The sequence below is a fragment of the Serinus canaria genome, chromosome 3 (assembly GCF_022539315.1).
Source record: "Serinus canaria isolate serCan28SL12 chromosome 3, serCan2020, whole genome shotgun sequence".
NCBI classification, from domain to species: domain Eukaryota; kingdom Metazoa; phylum Chordata; class Aves; order Passeriformes; family Fringillidae; genus Serinus; species Serinus canaria.
This window is the reverse complement of record NC_066316.1, coordinates 105,673,915-105,694,709: the sequence shown is the minus strand read 5'-3', so window position 1 is coordinate 105,694,709 and position 20,795 is coordinate 105,673,915. Positions and strand designations below refer to the sequence as shown.

The window sequence follows — 20,795 nt, the reverse complement described above, 5'->3', positions numbered from 1 at the left end:
AATTGCAACCATGTGGGTTATGAATACATATTTAGCCTAATTGAAACAAATTTTATTTGCTTAACCTTACAAAATACAGTGTGTCTCAGACTCCAGCACAGCTGCAGTTTCTTAATAGTGTTTTGAACAATCTGCTGGATTCCTTCAAACATGCTTTTTCAATTCATTTAGCATCAGGCAAGAGGAGAATTGTATTTTATATAAACTGTGATTTTTTTAATGGTATTTTTTTTTCACAGAGAAGGCCAGAAGGGACCTTTTGAAATTACCCAACATGACCTCTTGCATAATAGAAGACACAGAACTTCCCTGAACTGATTATTGTTTGATCTATAGTGTATCTTATAAAGAAGCATCTAATCTTCATATAAAAATCAACAGTGATGGAGATTCAGTGCAAAAATCTCTTCATATGTTGACCTCTTGGTCAATTTTCTTCACTGCAGAAAACTGAGACTTAATTTTTGAATTTATCTGCATTTGTCGAGGTTCAGTCTCTCAACACTTTGTTTGGCAGACATATTACTTTTGTTTCACAAGGATAACACGTGCATTGTTTATAACAAACAAGGCAGGCAGAAAAATGCATCTTCTCTCCAACAGCTATGACTAAATATGCATAAATTCCCAAGAGCTGACTCATTCCCACACTTCAGTCAGGGCTGGTGCTAACAACTGCCTCCCTGGTATTGCATGTCAAATGATCTGCTGTATCAAAGTGAAGACATGGCTCCACTGTGGTTGTAGTGCCCCTAAATCTGCTAACTTGGTTGTGGCTGCAGCCTGGCCCTCACATGTCAGGCTGGTGGAGAAGGGAGGGAGGGATCTGCTGTCTCAGACCAAGTGTGGACTCTGTGCCCTGTGTGGGTGCATAGCACAGCACCCAGGAATAACCCAGGATGCTTTCTGCAACTCAGCTCAAGGACCCTGGCAGCAGCCACAGTTCAGCCAGACCCACAGACAGAGAGGAAACCTCTCTCCCTGCTCTTGCACCTTCTGACTTCCCACTCCAGCTGCAGAAGCCCAAGGTCCTTCAGTCACGGGATGCAAGACCTGACTCTCCTGGCCATGGAGAGAATTTCTGTAGGTGTGAATACACCAATACTGAGTGGAACTGGTCTGGCAAAGCTTGTTGGGAACACTTCCATCGTCTTTGGAAAAATTCTTAACAGTCACCAAATTGGTACCTAAATAGCAATATCCAGTACAACAATTAACAAGCTACAGTCAAGAACAGACCTTTGATCTTGGCAAAGTAACTCTTTTGTTCACTGCTCTAAAAAGACTCAAAATTAAGCCTGCCTTTACCCACTGCTTATCTTCAAGTGATAACTGCTCTCCTCTGCTGAGTTCAGAGTAATCTTCCCTCTACTGCTTTTATGCAATACTTTTCTGCTGTTTCTTTTTTTTTTTCTCCCTTCATTGGAAATCTATTTTATTTTCCAGGATTAAAAGATGAACGAAGGCTCTTATGCCTGACCTGAGCAGAGGTCCAGTTTATTTCCCCAGAACCCATTGATGAATCACTAATACCGAAAAAAAAGCCCGACCTGGATCCTCTGTGCAGCCTTGGGCATTGGTGATTCATCAAGCCCTGCACAAGATGCAGCATCACTTTCAAGTCAGGACTTTACAAAGGCAGAAAATGCTGTTTAAATAGTTTGCTTTAAAACACACTTGAGAAGTTCAAGGCTACACAAATATGCTGCTACCAATCTAAAGCATTAAAGTATTATTTAAAAAAAGAAGTTATTTATTGAAGTGATTTCACTACACTGCTAAGGCACTGGCTGGCTAGTTTCAGCGAGGCTATTTCTCTTTGTGGATGTGCTGCTTTATAAACCACTCACTCATTGTGAATCCTGCTGGATACCAGAGGAATCCTATTTAAGCTTCTGGTAAGCAATTTGCTTGGTTTACTAAATTTTCCAGTCACGCGTCTATGCAAAAGCCGCTTTCGCTTCCCACTGGAACTCTCCTCTCCGCCCGCTATTTGTCTTTGCCACATCTGTGTTTGCTGTGTGGCACAGGTGATGCCATGCCCAGGATCTGCCTGATAACCACTACACATCCTGGCTGCCTCTCAAGGCTGACCTGCCAATCGGGTTGCCAAATTTTTTCATTCATTTCAGACCACGTGAGCCAAACCCCAGCAGAAAGGCACACGGGAGGGAGAAAGTGCCTTGCTGCAGCTTCTCCTCTGCGTGGGTGGCAGCTTCACCCAGCCATGGCTGGCTGGCCCCACATCCCAGAACATGCCAGGTGAAGCCTTGGAAGTGCACTGCAGCCAAACTTTCAGTTTCCTGCTTTAGTTTTCTCCTCATGCCGTGTGCTTCAGTGTTGACAGTTAACTCGCATTTAAAACAACCCTGTGCAACAGAGCTGTCAGCTGGAAATGTATCTGAGCCACACAGACCCTTTAAAATTCTTCCCTGGCTGAAGGGACATCAGTCAGCCAGGAGAGACCCTTGCCTCTAGGTTAGGAGTCCAAGGGAGACACACAGCATAACTTTTTTTTCTTTTTCTTTTTATTCCAGTGTGACTATGCAGAAAAGCTTGAAAGCAAAGAAAATCAGGCAAAAAGAAGGGAGAACATGGACTGTGTTCCTGGGAGAAGGCTCTGCCCTGAGCCCACCACCTTCACCCAAATGCTGCTGACCAGCTCCAAGCCTGCTGATGGGGTTTGAGGAAGCTGGGCCTTCTTCAAGGGTCATTATTTTACTGAATGGGGACATTTTCAACCCTCTTAACATAGTCTATCCCTGCAGTCAGCCTTCAGCCAGGGTTCACACACTTAACCCCAAAGTAAGAAACTTGCAAAAGGCATCTCAGCAGCCCAGAAATTGAGAAAAAAACTGTTCAAGCAAGCTTTTGTCCACGTACTAGAAGATACATGGACAACATCTACTACGAACCAGACTGGCCATATCAATAATTAAATATAGGTTTTTCCCCCTCCAATCTTATCTAGCTGAAAAGAGTTTGATAAAGCTCTTTATCAATAATCAACAGCAACAACATTAACCCTGCAAGCTATAAATAAAATAAGTGAAGACAATAGAGATTCCTCTGACACGCACGCACGCAGGCACACGAGCCACTTGGGAAAGACAAACTAAGGCAAAACCAGAATGTAGGTATTTCTCTGTAAGAACATAACTGCATTAAAAAAAAAGAAAAAAAAATAAAACAGAGAGAATGTAATACAGGGAAACAACAGGAACACCTCCAGCTATCTTTCACATCAGATCTTGTCTACAACAGGTGGCCTCACACTTATCATGGAGCATCCTGTAACCTTCCCTGACGTCCCATCCCAGCCCCGTCAGGCAGCACTTTAATACAAACCAGCACTGACAGACACTGTGGGCATTTGCTGAGTGCAACGGGAGGCTCTCTGGAGTGTCTGATCTACTTAGATCAGGGTTCTGTGCTCTGATTATTGCTTCTCGTTGCCTCATCTACACTTTCTGAAGATTAAGGAATAGAACTAAACACCCCTGAACCTTCAGAAAACAGACTCTTGTTAAGCTATAAAAAGAGAAAACTCCCACAGCAAATTGTTGATGGTGCTTTTTGCCTGTTTGCTTTTGAACATTCTTTTCTTCATAAAAACACAGGGTGAGATAATAACTGGGTCTGATTTTTAATATTTTCAACTATTTGGTTTATTTTAGATGTGTATTTGATAGGTCAGTGTAGGGTTGACCTATTCCAATATCAAACCCCTCTTGATGCCCCATGAATCTGACCTGATGGAAATCAATCCCCCATAGTTTTCCTGTCAACATTATGTTAATTTACCAAGCTTATCTCAAAGAATCACTGAAAATTTCCAAATGCGAAACACTCTTTTATTCCCTGTTCAACAATTATATTCCAGACCACTGCAGCTCCACACAGCATGGACTATGCAGCACAACAGGAGCTCTGCCAGTAAACTAAAATATTCATGAGATGTAGGGTTGTGCAGGACTATTAACATGACTTGCCTCTCATTTAGCACACCACTGGGCTGTACTGATGGCAATGTCACAGCTTCCAGATGACTCTTCCAGGAGCCAGCAAACAAGGCAAGGAGGGAAGAAACACTCCATGCGCAAGCACAGGGCTCAGGGAGAAGAGTGAATGGAGATGGGTGTGTGGGAATATTTAATGGATGTCTCCTCCTCTTGGTACTTGCAGACCTACAGACATGGATCACTTTAAACCCAGAAGAAAAATCAATTCCCTACCTAAAACCCAACAAAGACAATTAGAGGTGCTGAACACACAGCAGTGAGATGGTATCAGCGTTTTGAAGACTGCAGTGGCACAAAGAAACGCATCAGCAGGAAACATTGGGGGAAAAGCAAATGTCTATAAAAGTCACATTCTGCTGCAGATGTAATGGAGGAAAAATAAAACAACTGAACTGCTGGTTTCCCAGTTGGCAGGTATTTTAGAATCTAAATGGCCCTGAAAACTTACTAGAGTATAAAATTGCTGTAATTTAAAAGACTTCTAATTAAAAAGCTATAACATTAACTTTTGGTCCTCTCCCAACCCCCTACTTCTTTTCTTTAAATATTTGCCTCACCAGTACAATAAAAATGAAATAAAAAAATGTATGTAAGGAACTACATCTGGCTGAAGGCTTAGAGCAAAGTAAAACATGCCAGAAAATACACTCAGGTTTACATTTACTCAAGACTACTAAAAGGTACAGCAACCCAAAGCCTTAATTTTCCACGAAATCCACTATGTAATTTCTTTGTTCATTCCAGCTAGAACATCATTAGCCTACCCAGTTCCCACTGATAGTGTAGGATTGTCTCCTAATATGGGTTCTTCAGCAATAACCCACCCAATTCTGCAGTCATGAGTAATAGGGCTGCCTCCACACTGCAGTAAAGCACACTATTAGCAGCCTTCCCCTTGGCTTGGACTGAAGTTGCCCTCTTTCCAATTTTTCTGCCAGTCCTCAAAATCCCACCCCTCCCTGGGGGAATCTCTGCTGCCCCCAGTGAAGGACAGCGATGGCCACGGCCGATGGCTGGTGCAGGGGACACGCGGGTGCCTCAGTGCCCTGTGACTCACCCATCCCCACAACCTGCTGACTGGCTGCATTTCTGCTGCCTTTGCAAAAGCCTCCACAATTTAGTACTAAATAAATTACCAGTGGTGGAGGCTCAGCTGCCTATACTTTAGTGTCTAATGCTGATTTAAGTGCCTGAGGTAACTCGCACATCTGCAGCAGTCTGGATGACACAGCACAGGTCCTACAGGAGATCTATACCCTTGTGAAGCTGAAGACATGGTGGGTTTGCCTGCTGCATCTCTAATATCTGAAGAAATTTGTTTTTAAGGAAACTGAGTCTCATCCTTTCTTCTGAGGCAAAAGAAAAGTTTATTTCCAGTGAAAACCTCAACAGATTATCTATTGAGTACATGCTACACTAACCCAGAACTCCTGTACATGATGATACAGCCCACAACTGAGATCAGCTACATTTATAGACTGAAGAGTCATCACAGCTGTACACTGCATCCCTTCTATTGATTCATGGGGTTATTCCTCTGTTCACACTTATCCAACTCGTGTTGCATTGCCCTTTCTGACCTGTCCAGGCACATTGCAATTTATTAACACAACTGCATTACCAGCTCTTTAGTCTCACCTTCTAATGTCAGTCCTGCTGCTTGGGAAAATATGGGACTGGCTACTGTAAAAACAGTGCAGCAAGATGTCAATTTACTGTCTTTACTGCTTGGTCCACCTCAGTCCTGCACCAAACTTCTTCCTAGTCCCCTGTCTCTTCTGTATGAAAAACCACTGGATTTTCCAGAGTTACCAGGATTACGTACAAACTGCCTAATATTTTCATTTAATGTTGCATTTTGATGGAAGGCTCTGAAGGTTAGATACTAAAGTCTGGATCCAGAATAACCAGATGCCATATTCAGGTACCTAAATAAATAGTATTCTCACCATCTCAACCTCATAACATCAAAGGCTTCTAGAGTGGGATGCAACAAATAGTGCATTTCTACAAAGCATAGATTTCTCTGCACCTCAGCAGATGGGCTTCCTCTGAGCTTCCTCCAACCCCTGTCTATTACTTTAGTAGCTTTCAGCTGTAATAAAATCTTTTGGTGAACTCCAGAGTGTAGGAGTTGCTTGAATAATTTTCCATTTAAGAAATATTGACTATGTCCCTCAACTGGTTCAGCTGCCATATGTAACCTGGACAGGTACACTGAGATGTTTGTATTAAGTGATTCTCCTAAAAGTTTAGGATTTTCCCCACTGCACCAGATTTTTATTACCTGACAGTGTGCTGTACATCGTCCCCTGACATCACAGAATGATTTTGGTTAGAAGGGACCTTTAAGATCATTTAGTTTCAATCTCCCTGTCATGGACAGCGTCACCTTCCAGTAGACAAGGTTGCTCTGCCAGTTGCCTCCATTGATAGACATGGAATTACTAAGAATTTTAAAGACAGTAAAAAATCCCAACAGTCAGGACTCAACTTTTACACTGTTCTTTAAAAGACAGATAGAAAGCGAATGAGAAATTACAGCTCAGGTAATTTCCTACAATCAAAAAGTAAAAAAAATTGACACTGAATAATCTGTTCACATTGTGGAAGTGGTGACAGCAGCACGACAGAGGGCTAAATAATTCAGCTTAACTTGCAAGGTAACTTTCAAAACACCACATTGAAGAGTTTTTAGTAAGACTCAAAGACTTACTTCCTGTGGCCAGAAATAGAGACCAAGAAACAGATCTTCTTAACATCCAATCAAAAATATTCTCCAAAATCCCTCTAAATAAATCCAAGAAAGATCTGAATGGAAACAATGTAAAAAAAAAAATGAGGCAAAAAAGTCAAGCATACAGACCTTCACCTCAAGCAAAAGAAATTCAAAAGCAAAAGTATTCTTAACCTTTACCATCACCATTAATCCTTATCCATTCTCCCCTCCTGCATCCAATGCCCAGTGGCTCATGCTGCCCTGTCCCAGCATCATGTACTGCATCTATCAGCAGAGTTGAACTGGGAGCCACAGACCACCCTACAAATATTCTGATGCTTGTTTCCAGTCCCTTCTAGGCATTAATGATAGTACTGAAGATTTTAGCCAGAAATGCTCTGAAATCAGAGCTTAGAATTTCACTGCTGACGTTGCAGGACTGAGAATTGGAGATTATTTCTGTGGTTTCATCTTATATGGAAGGACACAGGATTTTTGGACCATGTTTGCTTTATCCATGTTTTCCTTATCCAAGAAGAGCCCAGAACTCCATGTCAGGCATTTAGGCTTCATGTACCATCTGTATGCATATTTATACGTGCATATCTGTCTCACAAAACCCAGGAAACTGAGATGAAAACTCCCAAAAGGCAAGAACCTCATTAAGTATCTGGAGCCCAGCAGGAAAGCTGGGGGAAGGAGTGAGTCTCAAATGCTCCTGCACTTCATTTAGGGTTGTGTGGCTCTGCAGCCCCACTGTGGGATGGGAGCTCAGAGGCCCAGGTTTGTATCCTTGCTCTAGGAATACTGAATGTTGTTCAGAAACAGTGCTGTGTTAGAAAACAGCCCTGGAGAATCAGAAGTGTAAGTCTGAATCTCCTCAAACTGAGGAGGCAACTGAAGTAGGTCTTCTATTTCATAAGCTAGTGGTCTGATACTGTGGTTATTTTATAAAATTAAAGGATTTTTTTGGTACTGCTTCAGTACTTGTAACAATCTGGGGCTTGACTGGTGCACTGAGAACTTCTCTGCCTCTAACAAGAGCAGCCTGGCTGCTATCTACAGGGAAATGCTTCTCTCCAGGGCCCAGCAACTTGTGCTGCCAGCTCTCTTACAAACCCTCGTTATTCAGATGGAGATAAACCCACCTCCCAGGCTTGCAGGTTCCCCGACGCATGCTGCTGTAATTGGATTTTTCACCTCCAAAGGACACATGCATCCTGGATTTGCAAGCTTCAGTCTGACTTTTAATAACTGAGACTGACTCTCACTGACTTGAGAGTGAAAACATCACAAGGATATTCTCGAAAGACCGAAAGTGTTATTCCATTATTTGCAAAGTCAAAACCGTATCTATAAAAAAAATCAATATAGCCCCCTAAAATTAAATGTACAATTAAAGCAAAATCCTTTCTTAATGTTATATTACAAAGTTATGTGCCATATCAGTTTGACTGACTAAGGAACTTTTACCTTTATTTTACTGTCCATAGGATCTGAACTCCAAAACTGCCCTGTGGGTCTGAAGTCTTACTCCCAGACCATGTGTTTTGGCAGACTACCTTTTTCCTTCTTTTGTTTTAATAAAAGATAATGTGCTCTTGTTTTTGTTGTTGCTTGGTTGTCTTTTTGTTTGTTTTTCTTTTGTTTTGTTTTGCTTGTAGCTGGGATTGCCTTCCTTTTCTCAAATGCAGGACATATCCTGTCAGAACCCAGGACATCCCTCTGGCTGTCCTGAGCAGCCAAGACCCCTGCCAGGGGTCTCAGAGACCCTGGCACACAGCCCAAGACGTCTGTGGTTTTGATTATGACCCGTGGAGCAAGTTAACAACCTTAGATGAAGATCTGCAAGCCATGACAAATTAAGTAGAATGACAGAGAATTTATCATGGGGTGAAAAAGTAGATTTTGGGGGTTTTAGAATTGGGGTTCAGGGGGCAAGATGGAGGAATCTGTGCGTGTCCAGCATTTCTTCTTCTTCTCCGCCTTCATCTTCTGCTCTGATGTTGGCACTTTATGATTTAGAGTAGAAGCTCACTGTCTAACATAGGTGATAGGTATTGGAAAGTAATTGTAAATATTGTACAAGTAGTTTTTAGTATAAAAAGATAACACCACCCTGGGGGCAGGCAGAGTGCCTTGGGCTGTCTTGCTGAATGGACCTCAGCTGGACAGGAAAAAAATATTTTATAGATAAGGAACAATATACAACCTTGAGACCGAGAAGTGAAGAGCTCTGACTCCTTCTTCAAGCACCGGGCTGGGAAAAGAGACTTTATTTTTTCTCGGGGTCACTCTGACCAGCGAGAGACCCCGAGACAATATCCCTCCATTCTTTTTCAGACCTTGGCTTTTTTCTTTTCCCTCTTACAAATAAGCAGAGCATCCACTGCCAGTAATCTTTAAGGAAAAAGCTTCTCCAGAGAGCACACACTTGACCGCAGAGCAGAGATGATGAACCTGCCATTGGAATCTCTACCCAAAATCCTCCTTCCCCACCATTTTTTGACAGTTTTAAGATCTCCTGGTGCTATGCTGTTTGCAAAAAAAGACAGCTGCTGCTGACCTGAAGTCTTGTTCTCAGATTTCCTTAAATTCCTTTTTTTTTTTTTTGAAAGGCATACTCTGAGAAATGCCACTTCGTTGATTTTGGTAAAGGACCACTTGGTTTCCACATCCCAGACAAGTCTAGCTCTAAGGAAGGGACAGGTCTTGCACATACAGATTTTTAGCTGAAGATGTCAGGAGTATTCCAAATTTTGAAAAAGTAAGACATCTGCAGAGCTTGTAGTTATCCCTTGGGTTAGGCAGTAGAAAGATTTAGGGTTAAAATTTTGGATTTTGTTCTTTGAACTTTACTTCCCTCCCCCCATCCCCTTGGGAGCACCTTCTTTTCTGGCTGAGTAGAAGTGACATGGCTACAAATGAGTCCCAAAAGCCACCTCTGTTTTCATTCAAAAAAGGCAAATGTTTTCCAGCCTTGATTGTTACAAGGAATAACATGAAATGCAACCTGACCATATTCCAAAGCCTCAGAAGCCATAAAGGAAACAAGAGCAACTCTAAATTTATTATGTTGTAAAAATCTTAAGACTTTGACGACTTTGTCACAACATTGGAACATCTGGAGCTGGCAACACTAGAATTCACGAATGCTAACAGGATGAAAAATGTTATAAAATAGATAAGCAAGATGTACCTCAACAGGGCAGATGTTTGAGTGTTTTATAACTATGTAAACATTTCACTGTTATGAGACTAGATGAGATTTGTCATGACTCTAAAGTCCATATTTTTAGTGCTGTCACAATACACCTACCTATAAGGCTCTCAGAAGTTTGAATCTGAGAAATGCCAAGTACAGAGTAATAACAAGACAAAATCCAAAAGCTGAATGAAGCATTTTGAGCTCCAAACTACACTACGTTGTATGGACGCTATACCCTACTCACCATCAGCTCAGCAACGTCACCAAATGCCTTCACTGCCGCCTTCAGTGATGTGACAGTGCCTAACGTGTCATGCAGTGTGTTTTCACATCCCTCTCCATTTGCAGCCAGGTCTTACAGAAATATCTAGATGGGTTAACATACTGTCAGACACAAGGAGTGGTCTCCCTGGTGCCCTGCTGTGGCATTCAGTGCAATCTCAGTTATCGTGCATTATGTTAACAGTTTACTGAGTATAGTCTTAGTTGTGCTACTGACAGTTAGATAAAATGAGTGCTATGATTAAAAGAAATATTTAAGAACCATGGAGGCATAGAAAAAAAAACCCGGCAAGAAAACAGTATTATACAAATAAAAATGGTGGAACAAAAGGAAGAAATCAAATGTGGACATTTAGCAACTGAGGACCTTGACATTTACAGCAGACCTTACAAAAAAATTGTGGTAAAGTGCTAAGTAGGATTAACACAGCAGTAAGATTAACACATCTTTCTCTAAGCATAATTTTAGATCCCAATGAGTGCTGCAGCTGCAGGAGTTTAATTTTCAACTATTTTCCCTGCAAAGACTTTCACCCACTGACACTGGCTCATCTGGTCAGAGCAAGGTGCTAACAATCCCAAGGTCACAGGAGTGATGCCCCTATGGGCCTGTGTTCACTGAAGAGTTGGATCCTTGTGGGTTCCTTCCACTCAGAACAGTCTGTGATTCTGTGAGGTCACATCATCCAATTATCTAGCATTACAAGAACATAGCACTAATGCCCATACTGCAATCTCCAGAAGCAACAGCAAGAGGTTTAAAATCAAGAGTTTTCATGGCAAAAAGTTTAAAATTTAAAAAAAAAGGCTATATATATATATAAACATATATAACTTACTTCCCCCTCATTTCTGCAATCGACTGTATTCCAAATGAATCCGCTAAATATTTACTACTACTGCAAAATAAAGCTTCCAAGCAAAGACCTAATCAACTGAAAACCTTTGAAGTGGAATCAGAAGACACCACAGCACCTCGGTGGAAGACTGTGGTCCTTTAGTCATTTAAAAGTCAAGTTTTGATCAAGTGTTCTAGTCCTTCTAGATTCACAACCTAAGGCTGGAAGAAGGGATCATTTGGGACTACTTGATTTCCCAATATCATCTCACTGCTCCTCAGAGTCACTCAGTATTGTTTGCAAGGTTTACATGTTCTCCACTTCAGCTATTTTTCCATTTGTCAGCTCCTAAATAATCATCTTTCAACCTCCTTTAAGAAACTGAACAGACTGAAACACATTTTATGGCTTATTCTCCAGGCCTGGAAAGTTTTTATGGTCCTCCTTAAGAACTGATTTAGTATTTTTCCATCTTCTTCAGTCATGAATGTCAGAATTGGGCAGAGTATTTAAGCATCAGCTGTACTAATAGAATAGACTTTATCAAAGAATTTTCACTATTTTTACTGATATTTCTCCTTTTATACAACCAAGATCTTTGCTGGCTCTTGTTAATTACACTGTTACACTGACAGCTAATTTGGAGGTGATTATCTAGCAAGTTCTGATGCCCTTTCCCAAGGGCTTTAAGAACAAAGCCCTGATGGTTTGAGCCATGAGATCGTAGGCACTGCTGGCTCCAAAGTCCATCCCATGAGTTAACAAATAGAAGGTGCACCCAAGCTTCAACTGCAGCAGCTGAGCAGACTGGCTCTATGCAGAAAGGTGGGTTTCTACTCATAAACCAAAGCCCAGCATGGGCAACCAAGCTGGACTTACATATCCTCACCCAGCAGTCCTTGCTCCAACAGAATCCATGGCAAATGGGCACGGCTGAGGTAGTTCTGTTTAAAAATGGTGCCACTGTACCTCCAAGAGTTTAGAAACTCTTCCCAATGTCTCCAAAGCCTAGAACCATATTTTTGCAAACAGAATCATCCCAAAGACATCACAGTGTCTTGCTGTCTTATTTTGTGTTCTTCTGGACCATGTGGTATTCCAGATTACATCCCTTTATTTTCCCAACTCCCTTTAGTGAGCTGTAATTTTTTTCTAGCAATGGTGATATATTACCGATCAATAACATCGGGTAGAATTTAAATCAATTCACCTTCACACTGCTTAGCACAATTTGTTTTTGCACTGTTCAAAAACTGGAAAACACTGGGACCATGTCTTGTCTGACTGTTCAGGGTACAAGTATGGATGAAGCCTTGGAGTCCCTCATCACCTTTAATGTGTATATCCTTGAAATGGCTTCATTCCTCTCTCTTAGGGACACCAGCACAAAACACTGAAGTTCAGCTCCACAGCTGTCCACACCTAAATTTTAGGGAAATGAGGAGGCAATAGGTTTCCACACATTATGGACGATTTGCCCAAGTCTGAGACCTCTGTGAAGGACATATTCAAGAGGTAAACACAAACCCCTCAAATCTCCCACTGGTTCTCTCGCCACTACATGACTGCATCGGTCACAATCCTTCACTACCAGGTAACAGAGATGGAAAATGTTTACCTGCCTTTATAGTGATGGAGGTTAGACATTTAAAACAAACAACTGCACCTCCTGCATTATTCAGCACGGTGGCCTGTGAGATAACACACAATGGAAAAAAATACAAGCTGTGATTGTTGCAGCTGAGTTCCTTCCTTAATGCTTCAAAGCCAACCCAATGGTCTGGCTTATTTTTTGTCCCTTCTCAGTTTGAAATCAGTGTCCTGTCTCCTCAATAGCCTCACAACACCATTCTTCTTTTTTATTCATTTCCAGCTCCCCATGGCATCTACAGATTCTCCTATTCCTTTAATATATTCCTTTATAGTCTTTCCACAAAACCGAAAATGAGCAATTTGATCAGAAATGGTGAACTGCTTTATTTGTGTGGTTTTACCTCAAAAATCTTGAGGTTGAGTGCTGTATCTGCAGAGAAAATAGTTTTCTAACAACAAACTCCAATGTGATAATGTCACCAACAACCCAGAATGAAATTTTCTGACACTTTTCTGTTCATAAGAAAGAGCAAATACCTTGTTTATGACCAAGCCATGTGTAATGGGCCAAGCACTTCCTACCAGCATCACAAATGAGAAAAATTTGCATTAACGAAGAACAGCAAAAGGAAAAGCATAACAAACAGGGGAAACAAATGTATGCAGTGAAACACTAGGCAAAGTTTCTGGCACTCAAATGATTCAGTATAGGCAAGATGTTATTTTTTGTTTCCCTTAGCAGGTGGACAATACTAATATTAATACTTACAGTATCAATAATCATTCACAGAAGGTGCATTCATTTCACATTTAGATCTTTAAGTACTTATATAGCCTTTGCTGCCACAGATGGATAACATGATAAAGAATGTGGAAAGTGGTTTCATTTCAATATCAGATCTCCAAAAGTGATCTACAGGGTCCCTCTGTATCCAAAAGAAAAGGATACCAAAGTGGACCTTCAAACCACTTACTGCAGGGTGAGAAAAATCATCTTTTGTAGAGCACTAGTCCTCCCTGCAGAATAAAAAGAGGGGCTACAAGCCAACTGTAAACAGATGCCTAACATTTGGATGGATAAAGATATATGAGGTGAATCAAAGCTTCAAGGATTCAACAGAAGCTGTCAAGTGAAACAGGATCACGCTCTGTGTTTCCCTAAACTTCTCCTTATGCCTCATCTGCTTAGCCCGTTCCCAGGAATGCAACAGAGAGCTTTCAGGTACCCCACACTGTTGGAGGTAAAAAATGGAAATGGATAGAGAAATAAATGGAAAGGCATGGAAACAGATGAGAAGCAAAAAAAAAAAAAAGTGCATTACATATGACAAATCTGTATAGTAGGCACAAAAAATTAAGCCTTACAAGAGCAGGGAAGAAGCAACAGATGAGCCAGTTCATTTATGTCTTATCTATTTCATTTTTAGCGCTTAAGCAATAAAACAAAGCAAAAAAGATCAATGAAACAATTTGAGATTTTCTGATCTCATACAAGAAATTTCATTAAAAAGAAACAGTTTTTTAATTTTCTTTTTTTTCTTCCATTAGGAAGAGCGCAAATACGGCTGAAAGACTTGCTGAGTCAGGAGAACAGTCAGCAGAGAGAAGGGAGGTTTGTCAGGATCAGGAGAGAACGCCGACGTGCTGAATGGCCCAACGAGCAGCTGTCTGCGGGAACGGCGCTTTTCCAGGGAAATACTGCCAATTCCTGCCAAGAGACACAGCCCAGGAGCTCAGCCTTTCAGCTGACAGACACAGCCTCTTGGTCAGGCCTCAGGACTTGGTCTTGATGACACTGACAACTCAGTTGGCTTCTCAACTTCCCAAGGACTGACAAGCTCAACTTGGGCAGCGGAGCACGGCACGGAGCGCTGCTGCTCTGCTGCTGACCTGACCTCGTTATATTTCCCCATCTGAAGACAAATGTACTTGCTGCAAACTTGTACTTTCACAGACACTTCTCTCAAAGTACCTCCATTTAGTTTTAGACAAGCCTTTTCCAAAGCAAGGCTGCAAAGTCTATACCAGTACCCAAACATAGAGAGATCAGCATCCAAAGTTATGTGACTGGGGCCCTGCCCTATGTCAAGGAGAAGTTTGCTTCATCAAGTCAATTTTTCAAAACACTCATGCTTGTGCCAACTCACTTTTCAGGCTCTTCAAAAGACCTTCCAGGATGGAAACACCTTAAAATGGTCTGAATATCAGCAAGAAATGAATCTCTGGCTATGCATGAATTTCAAAGGTGTCCCTATTCAAATAGCTCATAAGAGCTGCTCAAGCAATCCAACAGAGCCAGAATAAAGAAAAGTAAATAATATCAGTCCTGTATCTGCAGGAGGTGGAAGCTAAAAAATATAATTAGTGGGAGTCCTCAAGGACAGTCACTAGCTACTTTTCCTGAATCCTGCTGCTCCAATATTGTGTTGTGTTGCAAATGTCATTGATTTTCATTTTCTCCCTCTGAAACCCCAAACCTGTAATATTAAATAAGACTGAGGGAATTTCATTTTGTATCCAGAATACACTAAGCAGACAGCAACCCACTACTGTCTGTCCTAGCCCATTAACTTTATTAAAAAATTCAAGAGAGCCATTTTCTGAAAAAGCAATTTATCAGACTGCAGTACAAATACGGTACCAGTTGAAAGTTATTTTATTTGGATTTAGGTGTTCTTTGCCCAACATGTACCATCAGACTTTCTAAGCTTGTCAAGATTGATATAAAAAAAGGTCACAAGTGTATGATAGGTATAATTGCCTTACTCTTCCTTAAGCCCCCATTAAACAAAATGCATAAGCTTGTATTGCATTTCTTTACAGAAGAAGATAATTATTGCTGTCATTGTCACACTCACTTCTCAGTCTTGATAACAAATGAATTAAACCTGGCACATGACCAAAGCTCCTTCAGTTACCCTGTCAATGCTAATTCAGGATATCATACATTTTGCATAGACTGGAGAAGGAAAGGAAGGATGGATCAAGACATTATGAAGTTCAGAATTTGTTTAACAAGGAAGACTTTGGTTCCCAGTTACACTCTGTGCTCCAACAAGGTAGGTGAGTCTCCAGACGAAGGGAGAAAGAATTCAGATGACAAGATCCCCTGGACATTAATGGGTATCCCATCACCAAATCCTGAAAGTCAGTTGATGTACACTGCCATCACATTGTTTGACCTTTTTACACCTAGAAGTCCAACAGGTAGGTTTTAGATTCACAAAAGGAGACAGATTGCAAGAGCAGCTTGAACTGATTTATGACTTACTGTGGTTACAACAGCTAAAATAGACTAGAGACAAAAATAATCACAGCTCATGCTTGAGAGTACTCATTAAATTGACAAGGAAATCTCCCTTTACTCAGTTTGCTGCAAATTTATTGAAAACACTGCAAGTTTTTTCCCAAAACTTGCAGCTTTACATACAAACTACTTAGACGAGATATCACATACAGTCTATCAATATTCTGTCCAATACACAGCAAGTTCTAGTTTTCTGAACACATATTTATCTAAGCTTTTGGCAGTGGCAAACTTTTTAAGCAGCTGCAGGCTTTACTGACAATGTAGAACCAAATAAAGGTTTGCCTAAGAACTCCGATTCATAACTCGATGCCAAATTAGCATAAGTGAAATATGAGTATTTAATATAATAAAACATGAGCTGCAAGCACTGAGCCCATCCCAGGAAAAATGTGAAACCAGAAGGTATTTTAATGAAAATCTGGAAGCAAATATCACAGTCTAATATTTAAAAGCCATAAGAGTTAATTTTAGTTTGAAAGGAAATCATTTTTCAAAGTTCTTTGTTCTGTTTAAAAACAGATTGAGCACGTTTATTAAATTAGCAGACCACTGCACTTATGAAATCCATAAGTCAGATCAATGGTGCACAGTCAGCTCTACAAAGTAATTGCTGGCTTCTCTCAAAATGGACAATTCAAAAACTTCCAAGGACTAGTTTTTCCCTTCATTATTTATAACAAGCAAAACATGGTGCAATAGATCGTAATTCATAATGCTTTTTTAATGTTTTTATAGCACAACACTTGGACTCATTTCTAATCTTTTTGAATGACAGGTTGCCATTATTGAATTTCCATTAATATGAATTATGAGTACAATATATTTTACCTAATATTTTCTATCCCAGGACTAAAGTGATTCTACAATAAAAAAAAATCCCATAGTCAGCATTTTTTTCAGAAATAGAAATCACAGCCATCAGAGATCAGTCTTCCTGCATCACCATGTACCTGACCTCAATCTTGCATCCATTTGACTCCACAGAATCATCAGACATAATTTACATGCACATTTATGGTCACAGAACCATAGAATACCTGGATTTGGAAGGGACCCACAAGGATGATTGAGTCTAACTCCTAGCCCTGCACAGGACACCCCAAGAATCCCACCCTGTGCCTGAGAGCTTTGTCCAAACACTTCCTGAGCTCTGTCAGGCTGGAGCTGTGAGCACTGCCCTGGGGAGCTGCTCCAGTGCCCAACCACCCTCTGGGCAAAGAAAGCTTTCCTAATATCCGACCGACCTCCTCCTCCCTGACACAGCCCGGTTGTTGAAATACCAGCACTTAGAAAAGTGTCCAGCTATGGTTCCCAAGCAGAAAGTCAAGGCTTGCTCAGCAGGCTCTCCCTCCTGTGCCCAGGAAATTACTTGGTAATTTGGCCCAGGGGGTACAAGATGGACAGACACGACCAAGTCCTGTCCCTGTGCACGCCTCCAGGCACTGATGTGAGCCTGACGAACTCCTTCTCCCTTAGGGAAGCAGATTTTAAGGATCAGGCAGATTCAAGCACACTTCAGATCTTTTTTTTTTGCTCACAGCAGCCACTGCCATGGATATCTCTCCCTAAGAAACAGCAATCCATCTAAATAACAAAACCCATACTGAACAGTAGGGATGAGGATAGCTATCCCTGAGCTCAAGAGGGCTACTTGCTACTTGCAGGCAAGCCAATGCCTCATGTTTTATCACGTGGCAGAAGGACAAAGAACACGTGGTAAATGAAATCCCCAGGGTGCAGCTGTGCAGTACATTCTGGGGAAGGATGCATCCAGTGTACCTGCAATATCAATCCTACTGGAGGTAGAGTATTGAGATGTATGAATGCACAGTCTCACCTACCATGATTGTTCTTAACCTTTTATGAACTGATTTAGCATTAGCACCACAAAACATGCTTTAACATTATCACAATACTAGTGAAATATGGCAGCTTCTTTGGAAAAAACCTTTTTTTTAATGGTCACCAATGAACTTTGCACAGACTTTGTGGTACCAGAGCAGAAAGGCAACAAAGCATTTTTCTTGGATTTTCAAAAGACATGTAGCAATAAAAAATCTATTAAATGAAACAAAGAACTTCCCAAGTGCCAGGAATGGTCTAGTCCCTGCCCTGCAGAGCTCACATCCAAAAATGACAAAAGAACGATACATGATAAAAATAACACAAGAAGCAAACAAGTACATGGCAGGTAACAACGTTGAGTAGTACCATATGTGTTTCTGCACACACACTCCCAAACAAGTATTTGGCAAAGTCTGCTCCTAAATACAGATGCATTCAGAAATACTCACAATCCAGCCATAATCAGAGGATTAGTCTTTGCCAGCATCATGGGGGTAAACAGTTCTTTAGGAGAAATCCTCGTACAAAGAGGGCGAGGGGCTTGCAAACAATCTCTGGAAGCACATGCCAGGCATAGAGGATAAACGCAGCATTTATCAGAAACACAAACAAAAAGGTAATCAAAACCAGAGTCCTTGGAAAATAGATGGCAGGACTAAGGACACAAAAAGATACATGGGTGGAAGCTGAATAGGGGGTTGCTTGAATGCTTCTGACATTTCTTTAAATGCCAGCTCATAATTATGACATCTTCACTACCACCCTGTAGGTAATACAGCCCCTCCCAGCAGAGGCCTCACATTTTGTGGAGAGCTGCACTTTAGCATTCTGAGCTTCCGTCGTGTTCCTGTCTTTTATTCTGGTGAGAATGAATAAGCAAACAGCAAACTCCCACTGAACACCTACTACTTCTGCTTCCATTCCGAGGTTTCCTCGTTGTTCGGTTCAATCTTTGGGTTTATTATACAGATTCAGATGAAGAGTTACACACTGAGAAGCACTGGTAGGTAAGTGAGAGAAAGAGCAATATATAAAGAAGTTTGAAGCACACAGCGTACTCTATAAACACTCCACCAGAGAAGGGGAAATGAGTGGGGTGTAATCTTTTGCATAAGTTTACATGTGTAAAACCTATGCTAATAAAAATCAATCCTCATTCACTATTTGAACACAAATCCCATTAATAATTCCATTAAGCTATCACTTCAGCTCATTATTTTACCCGTTTGCAGTTCACTGTGTTCACTGCCAGCATCTGCTGCTTTCCCTGAGAAAGAGGGGGAAAAAGGCCACACAACTGCATTCCTCTTCAACACTCTCCCTCTGGCTGGCTGCTGAGAGGCACTCAGAGAAAGGGCATTTCCACTCTGCCCTACCCAGAAACAGGGCACACGGCCTTCCAAGACACCCAGCCTCCATCCCACCACTCACCATCCAACATCCATGCCTGAATTCAGATTGCCCAATTATCAGAGCTACTCAGCATGCTTGCTCTATACTGTACTAAGCAGATACCTTAAAAAGGAGAAGGAAGGGAGGGAGGGAGGGAGGGAGGGAGGGAGGGAGGGAGGGAGGGAGGGAGGGAGGGAGGGAGGGAAGAAAATCAGGACTGACATACAGACTGTAATACATAAAAACCAACATAACACTGTATTTTGCAAGTAAAAGCTTGCAAAATACAAGGGTACAAAGAGGGTACAGGGGATGCAGGACAGACCTAGACAAAAAGAAAAACTTCCCCCAAAACCAAGCCCCGCAACACAACACTTAAAACATGCTAAACATTCAGGGAGGCAGCAGATAACATAATCACAATGCACAGCAGGGTCCTCAGTGAAAAATGCATACACGACTCTCGAAAGGTTATTACAGCAAATTTAAGCAAACCAATTGCACAAAGACCAGAGAGCAGCCAAACAGAGGTTTTCAGGTCTTGTGTTCTGATCACCGAAGCTCATTCCACACGGCTCCATTTGATCTAACAATCAAAAAGTCAAATGATATGAAGAAAGGTATTTCCTCCAGTAAATTGAAAACGGTGGAGTGGGAGCTTATTTAGATTTGCTTCTTGCAACAGCATTTCTTCCTTTCTGTCTCCCTCCAAGCAGCGCAGCCCTGGTAAAAAGATTTCAGCAGTGGAATGAATGCACATTTGCACATCGGGCATCTCTGTACTTTCATTCTGTCCAGGAACACTCACCTCCAAAGGAAAAGCAAACAGCCAGGGTACTGAACACAGTGAAGCAGAAACACAAAGGGAAAAGAGCTGGGAAAAAGAAGCTCATTTCCAACAGTACTGAACAACTACCCCAGGCTAATATTGTTACATTTGACTGAACCTGACTGGCAAAACACCCCACTATTAACCCCTAAGCTCTTCATCAAATAGACTCATGAACTGTTCTTCTACAAAGGTATGATAGATTCAGCAGATTTTATGGTTGATTGGATGAAGAAAGTGAGTCCCCCAGAGGTCTTCAAAATCTAACACCAAAGGTGAGATGCTCCAAGCTTTGTTTCTATAGCCTCTTCTGAGGGGAACTATCTCAAATATAACTTATGGTCATGGATTTCTATCCAGATGCCATCATAAATGGACCAGTCGACATTTCCTATGAGAAATACTTCAGATAAAATATCTGGCACTGAGAAGTCTCCAAATTTGCCAGCACTGGTAGAAAATCAAGGCAAAATCCACCCCACAAAAGGACACACTTACTAACAGCGCTGCTCTAATTTTGTTTGCCCACGCTGTGGCTCTGCTAGAAGGAGTGTGTGGTCTGAAAGAGCCACATGTGGGAACACTAATTTTGGTTCATATGATGACTAAAATACTGAAGCTGAACCAAAACCTCAGGTCTCTCTTGTTGCAGCACTAATAAGATGTGCCAGGAAAGCGGTCTGAAGCTCTCTGCTCATGGAATCAGGCAACTTCCAGTAATAAAAAGCATTCATAATTCATCTTGAAAAAAAATCA

At 41.4% G+C, this 20,795-nt stretch overlaps 1 protein-coding gene across 1 annotated transcript in view; it reads right to left on the bottom strand.

The window, feature by feature from the left end:
- KLHL29 (kelch like family member 29) overlaps nucleotides 1–20,795 on the bottom strand; it is a 387,740-nt gene that overhangs the window by 205,371 nt on the left and 161,574 nt on the right. The window lies entirely within an intron of this gene.